At 35.7% G+C, this 11,373-nt stretch overlaps 1 long non-coding RNA gene and 1 other non-coding gene across 8 annotated transcripts; both read right to left on the bottom strand.

The window, feature by feature from the left end:
* Nucleotides 1–1,090: 1,090 nt before the first annotated feature.
* Nucleotides 1,091–1,197, bottom strand: LOC124898299. Its single transcript, XR_007055274.1, has one exon. It is a non-coding gene; the product is annotated as a small nucleolar RNA R71 (small nucleolar RNA).
* Nucleotides 1,198–5,261: 4,064 nt separating this feature from the next.
* Nucleotides 5,262–10,365, bottom strand: LOC107868046. Of its 7 annotated transcripts, none has more exons than XR_007054863.1 (8): nucleotides 10,124–10,365; nucleotides 9,892–9,942; nucleotides 9,700–9,732; nucleotides 8,280–8,453; nucleotides 7,776–7,844; nucleotides 7,199–7,309; nucleotides 5,939–6,528; nucleotides 5,262–5,669 (listed from the first exon to the last, which is right to left on the bottom strand). It is a non-coding gene; the product is annotated as an uncharacterized LOC107868046 (long non-coding RNA). The 7 variants fall into 7 exon arrangements; XR_001673609.2 differs by lacking the exon at nucleotides 9,700–9,732 and having other exon boundaries at nucleotides 5,939–6,280; nucleotides 6,358–6,528; nucleotides 7,776–8,017; XR_007054862.1 differs by lacking the exon at nucleotides 9,700–9,732 and having other exon boundaries at nucleotides 5,939–6,007; nucleotides 6,159–6,528; nucleotides 10,124–10,364.
* Between the last annotated feature and the right edge of the window lie 1,008 nt (nucleotides 10,366–11,373).

Raw genomic sequence — 11,373 nt, 5'->3', positions numbered from 1 at the left:
GTAACTAGAAGCGTAACTTGATTCACATGTAGGATGATAGCTTTAAGCACTTAATTGGATTATTACATACCCTCTTAGCGATGTAGTTGTAATGTCCAAGTTAGGTAAACGATTAGAGGTCGGGAGACCATGATCATGCGATAAACCCTACGAATCAACACCCAAGATAAGCGATTTAACGAATGAATTTCAATAGCATAGTATGATTGTTCGAAGTGATTTAACCCTGGGCTTTACTATTTTGAGTGTATGAAGACATTTATTTTACGGATTTTTTACTTTATAGTTAGTTATACAAATCTCAACTTTTTTATTATTCCACATCAAGTCAATCTTATTAAGTGAACTAGAATTTGAATAGTTGTTGGAACTAGTCCATGTGGGATTGATATTTGGATTTCTTTAAGCCCACTATATTACTTGGTAGCCCACGTACACTTGTGTGTGTGCTTGGGTGCTATCAAGTTTTTAGCGCCGTTGTTGGGGACTTGTAATTTTGCAACTGTTTTATTTTTAGTTTTGTTTTTTCAATTACTTTGGTGCTTTATTCTTTGTATTTGTTTTGTATTTTCATGAAAAAGGTTTTCAAAGTAATAGGCTGGCAAAGGTTTTGGAATTGGTTGAACCTAGCCACGAACCTAAGCAACTCTGCCATAGACAAAAGAGAGAAGCACTCCTTCTCCCCAGTATTCCGCAAATAGAAGAAGATCAAGATAATCCTACTCTCATGGCTGAAGAACAAGCATCCCGTAGGATAGATAAAGTAGTGGCAATCCTACTTCCAACAAATTTGACCTCCTCATTTCAGAAATTGGTTGTTGGATGTAAGTTTGAGCTCAAACAGAATATGGTGCAACTTTTGATCAGTTGTGGACAGTTTATCGGGTTTTCACATGAAGATCCATAAGTCCACTTACGGGAATTTCTGGAGATTACTGACACATTCATTCCTATGTGTGTGCCAACTGACTTTGTGGGGCTTACACTATTTCCCTTTTCATTGTTAGGGGAAGCAAAGAAGTGGCTAAATATTGTGGGATGACTTAGTATGGAGATTCCTTATCCGATTTTCCCGTTTGGAAAGACTGCGAGACTTTGCAGTGATATTTTATGCTTTAAATAGAAGCCAAATAAAAATTTACATCATGATTGGGAGAGTTTCAAGGCTCTTCTATGGGACTGTCCACACCATGAATTGTCTAATGAGGTATTAGCTCATCTTTTGCTGAGGCACTTGACCATAACACAAAGATTTTTCTAGATTCAGCTACAGGTGATCAATCTTTAGAGATGATGTACAATAAGTTGTATACTTTATTTAACCAGATTGCACTAGGAAATCCAGAGTGGCATTCAGACTCAAAGAGTGCTACTAAAAAGGTTACAGGTGTTTTGGAAATGGATCAATTTACCGCAATATCTGCTTAAATTGCTGCATTACAAAATTAGTTGACTACGCAGCTCAGCAATATGAAATTGGGTGCTACACAGCCTGCAGCCACAGTAAATGCAATTCAGCAGACAAGCACTTGGTATGTGGTGTGTGGAAATAGTAGTCATTCTACAAATATATGTGCTGCAAATCCTAAGTCTGTGATGTTTGTGGGCAATGTTCAAAGGCCGAATTATGGAAACACCTATAACATGAAGTGGCAGACTCAGCCACCGAATCCAGCATGGAACAAGCAACATTAGCAGTTTTAAGAACCACAAGCTTAAGTAAATTGGACCACAAATAGCAATTTGGAGGATATGATGAAATAGATTCTAGCTGCCCAATCAAAATTGGCAAAAGGTATGAAGAATTAACAGACCATTATGAGGAGCTTGGATTATATTTAGGTCAAATACAACAGGCACAAAATACCAGGCCTCAAGGTGGGTTGCCAAGTGATACTAAAAATCCAAAACAAATTTTGGCAATTTCTTTGAGGAGTGGTAAGGAGCTTCATGGAGAACCTCCAAAGAAAACTAAAGAGGTAGATGCTGATTTGAATCCTAAATAGGTAAATGACCAACTTGTTGAAAAGTTGAGGAAGTCTGAGTACTCGAAAGAAAAAGTTTCTTAAGAAGTGAAGAAGATCCCATAACTACCTTTCATACTGAAGAATATAAAGGTAAAGAAGGATCCATGCTTCAAGAAGTTCTTTGACACTTTCAAAGAGCTACACATTAACTTACCTCTCTTAGATGTTTTATAGGGAATGACTTAGTATGCTAAGCAATTGAGGGATGTGGTTGCTAACAAAGCTAAGTTTATGGATGTGGAGGCGATAGCACTCATAAGGAGTTTAGCTTTGTGGTGACTCAAAGATGCCAAAAAAGCTTAAAGACCCAGGGAAGTTCACTCTGTCCATTCAAATTGGCAACAGCGAGGTGGTTCAGGCACTTAGTGATTTAGTGGCAAATATCAACTTGATACCCCTATCTTTTTTCAACACATTGGGCTTGGGGAAGCCTAGACCGAGCTCTGTACGACTGTAGCTGGCAAATGGGACCATAGCCCATCCTAAAGAAGTAATAATGGATATTCTCATAAAGGTTGGTAAATTTATTATTCCTGCTGACTTTATTATTTTATATTTTTAGGAATATAAAAGAGTACCAATCATCTTGGGACGTCCATTCTTAGAAATAAGGAGAAGCTTCGATTGATGTGGGAGAGGGCATGCTCATAATGAGGTTGGAGGATGAAGAGGCAGTTTTTAAAGTGTACAAACCGCTTAATACACTATCCCATTACAAATACTTATGCATGATTACTATGATTAAAGGGAATAAGTGTGGGGTGGTTAAGCATATTCCACAAAAGACCTCTTGGAGTCCCTTATTGAGTAGCCTAAGCCAGAACTGCCTAAGCCCAACATAATGCAAATTGATGAGCCTGAAAAGGTTATTGTTGAAAAATTTATTGACCATTAGAGTTCATACTCAAGAGGCCAGAAATAAATTAGAAGATGGCCTCCAAGTGTTAGGAAAAGGATGAAGGAATTTGGTTAAGTCGTATTGGGTCGTGCTGCGACACTAAATCAGGCACTGCTTGGGAGGCAACCCAAGTTAATTAGGTTTGTTTAACTTTTAGTATTTTACTTTACTATTTTTTGTTTTTGTTAAGTCACAAGTTGATGAGAAGTCTGAGTACCAGAAAACCTGAGCTGAGGAGTATGGCGAACACTAATTGTGGGGGTCCTCGAACCCTTTTGATGTATAAAGATGCTACTAGCTAGGCCTAGAGGACTCAGGGAGTATTTCTACCTCTTCCTTCAAAGTATACTTTGGGGACAAAGTAGATTTTTAAGTGTGGGGTGGAGAAATTCTAATTTGTAGGATAAATTTAAAATTTTTGTGTTCGGAATAATTAAGATGTTCTTGTTGGTGCTATATTTGATTGCATGATGCAAAATGTGTTTGTATGGAAAAAGCATGTTGATTGTGTGAATGACTACTTTTAATACCCCTAGGCTCTTCATTATAACTCTTATACTTGTTGGCTTAAAGTTGAATTCATGTGATTATTTGGTTAAGAGTATATGATGATCCTACTTGAAGTTGAGCATGTTCCATATGCGTGTGAGGTATTTGCATATTCCTTGTTGCATGTGATGCCTAGAACTTTCTTGTTGTGTCTGCAAAGCAAAATAAAGAATGTGGGCTTAAGAGATGATATAAGCATTTCTTTGATAGTCTTGTTTTATACCTTTTTCTGACCTACTCTTGAGCATAATCCTAATTAAGACCGGTTGAGCCTTTAACATTTTCTTTGGCAGCTTTATGTGTAGCCTAATTCCCTTCTTTGATAGACCTTAATTTGATCCAAAAGCTCCTAAGTGCTTTAGTGTAAATTAATTGAGTAAGGAGTTTGAATTTATGTAAGGAAAAGGTGAAATTAAAGCCCCTAAGTGTTAGTTATTGATGTTCAAAGAAAGTCATATGTGTTATGGTGGGAAGTGGAGTAATGAAAGGAATAAAAATTTGTTAAAATTGAATGAGTTGTGCATGTAATCCTCCCACCATAGTGTATATAAATAAGCTTAATAAGATAGGGTGAAAATAAAAGATTGGGGTAGATAAAAATGGTGTTATTTGGTTGTTAGAGTTGAATTGAATGTATAAAGTGATGTGTTAAAGCGCTTAGGGAAGATAGTCACTATTAAGAAAAAATAGTTCCTACCTATCCCTTAGCCTACATTACAACCATGAAAGACCTATTTGATTCTAAGCTTCTAATATTAGTGGAGCACTACACTAAGGGCAAGTCTATGGTTCATTAAGTGTAATTTGTGAATTCCTTGGCAGAGTGAGCGTATCTTTATTCTTGTATCCATTCTGTTATAAATTGCATTTATATGAGTGATTATGGGTAACTCTCTTGTTATGAGGGCACATGTTTGATGAATGTGGGTGATTTATATGATGTTCTTGATTGAGCAATGTGCTTGGGTTTGACAACTAGGTGAGCCAATTCTCGAGTCTAGGATGTTTTGGAGCAGTGTTCTTGAGCTTTCAATTGTGTATATAACATGCTTAGTGTAATACTAGCTTGAGTGTCTTACATGAAATAGAAGTGTAGAGTCTCCTCATCTTGTGATGCTTAGAGTTAAGAGTTGTTCGAGGACGAACAAGGCTTTAAATGTGGGGTGGTGATGTGGGGTGTATTTATGCACCCTAATGTTGCTATTCTAGCCTATTTAACATTTTTTAGGACTATTCGTTTGCTTAATGAGTGAAATAATGGTATAAATAATCATTTAAGTGTTCAAGTAGGTGATTATAATGTTTAAAACACTTCAAGAAAAATAGCCTATAAGGGAAAATTTGGTTCCAAAAAGTCCAAATCTTGTCCCAATTGGTCTTTTGGGACGGGAAAAAAACGGTCACGTCCTGTCCTAATAAGCTCCGCCACTAAAGCTCAATAGCGACAACGCAACAAATCTGGTCCCTAAAAACCTTCTGCGACGGCCAAAAATCTAGTACTAGTTATCCTTTTGCGACGATATATCATGTCCCAATCGACAAACTACCTGGTCGTAATTATCCTTTTGCGACGATATATCTCGTCCCAAATAGACTAACTACTTGGTCATAATTATCTTTATCTTTTAGCAACAGTATATCTTGTCCCAAATAGACTAAATACCTGATCATAATTATCTTTTAACTACCTAATCCTAAATTATCTTTCAGGGACAAGAAATAATTGGTCCTAAATTATTCTTTAGCAACAAGAAATACAAGAAATACGCTCAATAGCAAAGGGAAAATTGGTCTCTAAAATTACCATTATTTGCTTTCATATATACATATAAACACCATATATATACACACATCAGTCATGTCATTGTTTACACAAATACTTCATGGAAAAAAGAAAATTGACATTCTCTATTAACTAATACTATAAATATAGATGTCTTGTTGGCTTTATCCGACTACCTAGGCCCTTTGAGTTCAAACACCAACAATTTCTTTGTCTGAAAAGTGCCAAGTCCAACTGCTATTTTGAGCAACCCACAATTCAGTTTGACTGAAGCCAATCGAGGAGAACTGATCTTCAAGGTAAGTGCGGAGTTATTGTACATGTTACTACAGCGAACATGATTGAAAGTCTAGTTGTCAATTGATGAATCCCACTCATTCAAAATTGATAACATCACCCAGATCCTTGTAACCTGATTTATAGAAAGTAATTAAGAGTAGTTGCTTGTCATCTAGAAAACAAGGCTTGCAGGAAAAACTTATTATTTATTAAACTTATAGATTCATGAACAAATGAGAATTCAATTGAATCAGTTAACCCTTTTATGTTCACCATGAAGACATAAATGGCTCATGTCATCAAGCTATAACTTTAAGAAGGGCCCATCAATATATGTATTTTGATTTCATGAGAATACTATTCGTATATAGCAAAGCAGATCCATTAGAGGGTATTACTGACCTGAATTACAACAGAACATGGAAGCAGAATGTGAAACACAGGACCAGTTTCAGAGAAACTGAAATGGGCCTTCAATCATGAAAAGGAAAATCATTTATCAAAAACTGTGAGAATTACAACTATTTATGATATTAATGCATATACCTGAGGAGTGAAGATAGCCCTTAGAAAGTCACTAAGAAAGAGGCGCCACATCAATAATTAATATTTATTTGGATACCTTTGGCTTTATAGCAGTTTTAACTTTTCTGACAAAAGCATTAAGGCGTGGCGCCACATCACTGTACTAACACACATCGACCTCTAGTAGTGCACCCGTAGACTTCAATTCTGGGTTCGCCTCTAGAGACAAGCCAATATATATAAACAAGTAAATGAATTAAATAGTATCAAAGATGTAGATAACCAACTAATCTTACCATATGCTGGGGGATTAGCAATAATTGCACCTGCTTTGAAGGGAACTCCTGTATCCATATCAGCTTCTTTGCAGGCTGGAAGTAAAGAGTATATAATCTCCTTCATCTGATTTCTCTGAGTAGGGATTTCTGAAGGTCCGGAAGGTAAGAATCCTTTATTTTTTACCATGTCTGTAGATGCAAGAAAAAGAAAACTGACATCATATGGTCGAACTATACACTTGATGACTGTAAGCATGAGGGATGCCTATACCAGATATACACTGCCAGATAGACCAGCATAAATGCAAGTATGAAATTATCTTGCAAATAATATATAGAATGAAGATGAATGATATACTGTTCCTCAAATTCATGTCCAAGTGAAATCACAAAAAGAAAATCTACAGGCACAACAAAGTAGGGGACAAAAGACGCAGTCGTTTATTGCAGGGTACATAAAGTGACAAGTCCCACAGAACACATCTGTAATGAGTTTTAGAAAAAAATGAAGTGAGTCTAAGCAACGCAATAAAATGCTTATCTGAATTAGAAAAATAATAAGAAGTTGAAGTGCAGGCTTATCATTAAATTCTCCTTGGGGATAATTTAATGTCAAGGTTCTCCTGTAAGCATGTAAACCAAGACAAAGCTGGTTCTCCCCCATTTATTTCAGGCTGAGCACAGTGGAAAAAGATCATGATGAACAAGCTACTCAATCTCACAATGTAGTTCAAATTTTACAAAAATAGGAAACATCCATTGACAAATGAGCAGCGATCGCACAAAGGACAAGCAAGACAGGAGACCAGAAGTACATTGCCAGATCGGTTAGAGAACAAACAGGAACTTAGGAACATACATTCAGCCAAAATTTTTGGATCACCCCCAAGCGGATAGAATTCCAATCCAGCAGTCAAGACAAACTCTTTGAAATTTGCATGGGTTGCCAACCTCACTGATGGCCAAAATCCTGCATCAACAGTTTTGTCAAGAAACTAACATAGACCACATCATACTTTCCACTATGACAAGGATTGAAAAATCACTACGAGATCTTTTTTCACAAGAAGTTATCAAATCCAATTTCTACAACAAAATTTAGGCCAGACAACCAGCAGCAATGCAATAAGATTTGGAAAGGGTTGAGAGGGAGCAGGATGTTGAGTACCAAGATCTAGCGTTCAGAATGTTGGATCTTTATAAATTATTAATCTTGCAGCCAAAAGAAAAAGATGGAAACAAAGAAAAGAAAATGCGGCATGGCCATGTTCCATTGCAGAACTTAATACATAGAGAAATAGATACACCTATTAGAAAGATCTACAAATCCATTCTCACCAAATTGAGATGCAAAGAGCACCTATATACGTTCTAAAAATTAGACACAACCTTAGCTTGTACACATACAATCTGTTTACCAAATGATATTGAAGTACCTGCAGACGCTTGTCAATTGCAGTAAAGGGCTGCACATCACCACATGTTCCTACAATAAGCATCACAATCTGCATAGGTGGAAAATATTAAAGTTCTGTTGCATCAAGAGGTTCATCCTCAACTGCAGAATGTACACTTTCAGATCTAGTTCCAAGCACACTGGTGGTTTCAACATCATCCGGGATATCAAATTCGACAGTACCATCATGTTTTACACTAGCTATTCTCTTCACAAAGTGAGCTGCAACACTTTTAAGTGGTTAACACGTATCTCACACAGGTAATAGAACATTTAATCCATCCTTTTTATAAGAAAACAAAAAAGGTATATTATAAAATCAAGTAAATTTATTGGGAAACAACAGAGGATAGACAAACCAAATAATATAATGATGCCATAAACATAAAAGATAGATAGCAATAAAGATATTCCATGTTGGCTCTATGATGTAATGAACTTTGTTGCTTTTGTAAGTAGCAATGTTTGATGAGAAATGTCTAACCTTGTGGAAATTGAAAACCAAATCCAGCTCACAGACATTGCTGAAAAAGTGATCCAAAATTTCCACAAACAAGTGGATGGACTCCAAATAGGACAACTCGTTGTCCGTGATATCAACACAAAGTGAGAAAAATATTCCTGCATATCTTCTGTATATTACCTTGTGGGTACGGAACTGCAAAGAGGAGATCACAAGCAGGTGCTAGCCATTAGTGACATATCAAGGAACATATCTTCACGAAAAATGAAAAGAAGTAGAGACTGAAAACTAATAGTGACAGCCAGATATGTAAATCTCATGCAACCTATTACTGAAATAAGTAAAGCAGCTATATCATTAGCAAAAACTTTACAGGGTTCACTTCTTTCAGGTTTCAGCACAAAAGGTACTGGTTTCCCTTTTATTATTCACATTCTGTTGTATTCTCTCTTATTTTACTCAATATAATATACAAGTTCAAACCCTTTTTTTTATGAAGAAGATTATACAAGTTCAAATTTTTTTTTGTTGAAGTAGATTATACAAGTTCAAACTTCAAACCTCAAACTTGTTCTCTCCCTTCGTTTGCTTTACCTCCCCCTTACAGTTCCAATCATAGATCACTTATTTAAGTAAAAAGAGATCTATTTTCCAACATCTTGCTTTGTAAATTTGTCACTGAGGGGTTTCCAAATAGTAGGTTATCGATCATGAAGCATCTTGATGATTACTCAACAAAGTTAAAACGCAATGCATCTTTCGTTCCCTTTTGCAGGTTAAAGATTACTGATTCTTTAAGAAATCAGATCCAGGAATATAACTTCAATATTTAAGCCAAACTTAATGCATAAAAAGTAGTCGATAAATGATTCTCAATATATCATCCTATCATACACAAGCTAAAAGGAAAAGACTTTTTTTTCTTGACTCCCCCCCCCCCCCCCCCCCCCACCACCACCAACCAACCCTTTCCTCCACTCCCTTCCAACCTCTAAGTTTCTAACGACAAGAGATTGAACTAGGAAACATGTAGATATGGAGAAATTGACTCAATTAAGAATTTTATAGTCAGCCATAACATAGGTTACTCTACAAAGAAGTTAGCAATCAAACAATAAACCATTCTTGAACCCCCACCCCCCACCCTCCCCCCCACACACATCCATTAAACCTTAAACAAAGTTATTCCTTTGATACCAGTGGAACAAATATTTAAAACACAACGGTAAATGAAATAATAACAACAAGATAAATACGATAAATCCTCATAATACTACTTCATCAGAAATGTGAAGTATCACTATGCTAACATACAGACTTAGGATGGGAAAGCAAGGTAATATTCACCAAGAAGACATCTTTCACTCAAACTATAAGATAGTTTCACATTAATAGTTTTAGAAAATTAAAGATTAGCAAAAAAGTTTATCCTTTGGCTTACCACAATTGCAGCAAATTTGCTTATTATGGAGTTCTGTCGATCGAAAAGAAAAAAAAATAGAAACATATAATCACATTTTAGCCTTTTGCATTTCAAGCTAATCAAGTTAAACTCATTTCCATAGATATTAAAGTGCTTAAAGCAGAAAATTGGCAGCTTTAATCAAAGATTAACAATTCTGGACTTCATTACCTCAACAAAGTTGGTGAATTTGGGATCTCTATTCACCACCAATCGATGAACCTACAGAGGCCAAATTAACTAAATAATCAAACCCCATAATCTTAAATTAACAAATTAACTTAATAATCAAACCCCATAATCTAAAATTGACAAATTAACTTAATAATCAAACCCCATAATCTAAAATTAACAAATTAACTTAATAATCAAACGCCATAACCTAACTTACTCTGAATGTTACCTGATAATGTAGATGATATCAAAATCTGATAATAGTTTAGCCGGATGACGTAGTGGAGAACTAGATCTTGCAATTTAAGAGACCCAGACTTTGCAATTTTGAGAGAAGCAGATGAAATTGTTGGATTTCCAGCTAGCAATTTTGAGAGAAGCAGATGAAGCAGACCTTGCAAATTTTTTGGGGGGGTTAAATAAAGACGAGCCCTTAGCTTCTTTTAATTTCCAGCAGTAATGTCAAAAGTAAAAAGAATGGCGCGTAAATAACATTTGGCGTCTTATTTTTTCCCCGTCAAAGCTCCCAATTAACATTTGGGACCAGCTAAAAACAATATAGGGATCGATTTTTTACCTTCGCAATAAAATATAATATTAAGGATCGTAATTTAATCTCGTCCTAATAATTATATTTTTAGAGACCTAATTATTAACTCGTCCTTGAAAGTTGGTCTTAAATAAACTTTTTTCTTGTAGTGAAAGGTTTTTCAAACAAGTTTGGACTTAAATCGATCAATAAGAGTTTAGCGAGAAAACTAGTTTTACTAGCTTGAGTTAGGTATTGTTCTAGTCTATCGTGATAGATTGTAAGGTGTCAAATAAATTCCTAATCTTTTTAATATGTAATATTATGTGGAACAATTTGTTTGTAATGTGCAAAGTGTAATTTAGTCAAGTCGAGCCAAAATAATGTCAAAGATCAAGTAAGCAAGCCTAGTCTTAGCTCGTGTTTCGTACTCGTCGTTGTGAATGTTATGTTGTGTTGAACTCTAATATATGGTCTTTGATCTTAAGATGCTTGTGGAGTTGATGTAGATGATATTTTGATGTTGAACAATTTGGAATTGAAGGCAAAATAACATCATAAGAAAGGATGGACGATGAACACTTCGACAAAATTGAGGAAGCAACTTCCAATGTGTGGAGGCGATTAACCTGCAAGGCCCTAGCCTTTGCAGTGCACTAGAGCCTGTTAATCCTCCTTTACTGTGGTGCACTAGAGCCACACATCCCCCCATTAGTGTAGTGCTTAATAGGAGCAGACGCCCCCTCCATTTACATGTCGGCCTAAACCCATTCAACTATAAATAGAACATGTTACACACATTATAAATCATCTTGGAATGTCTTAGAAAAATTAAGGCATTGCTACACTTTGTTTTTAGAGTTTTTATTCTTTAACTTTAACTTTTTAATTGCTTTGATTATGTATTCAATTATTTAGATCATGATTGTGTCGATTAGTGGCTAAATGCC

The sequence above is a fragment of the Capsicum annuum genome, chromosome 4, assembly GCF_002878395.1.
Source record: "Capsicum annuum cultivar UCD-10X-F1 chromosome 4, UCD10Xv1.1, whole genome shotgun sequence".
Taxonomy (NCBI): Eukaryota; Viridiplantae; Streptophyta; class Magnoliopsida; order Solanales; family Solanaceae; genus Capsicum; species Capsicum annuum.
The sequence above is the reverse complement of the archived record's forward strand: the minus strand, read 5'-3'. Positions and strand labels throughout refer to the sequence as shown.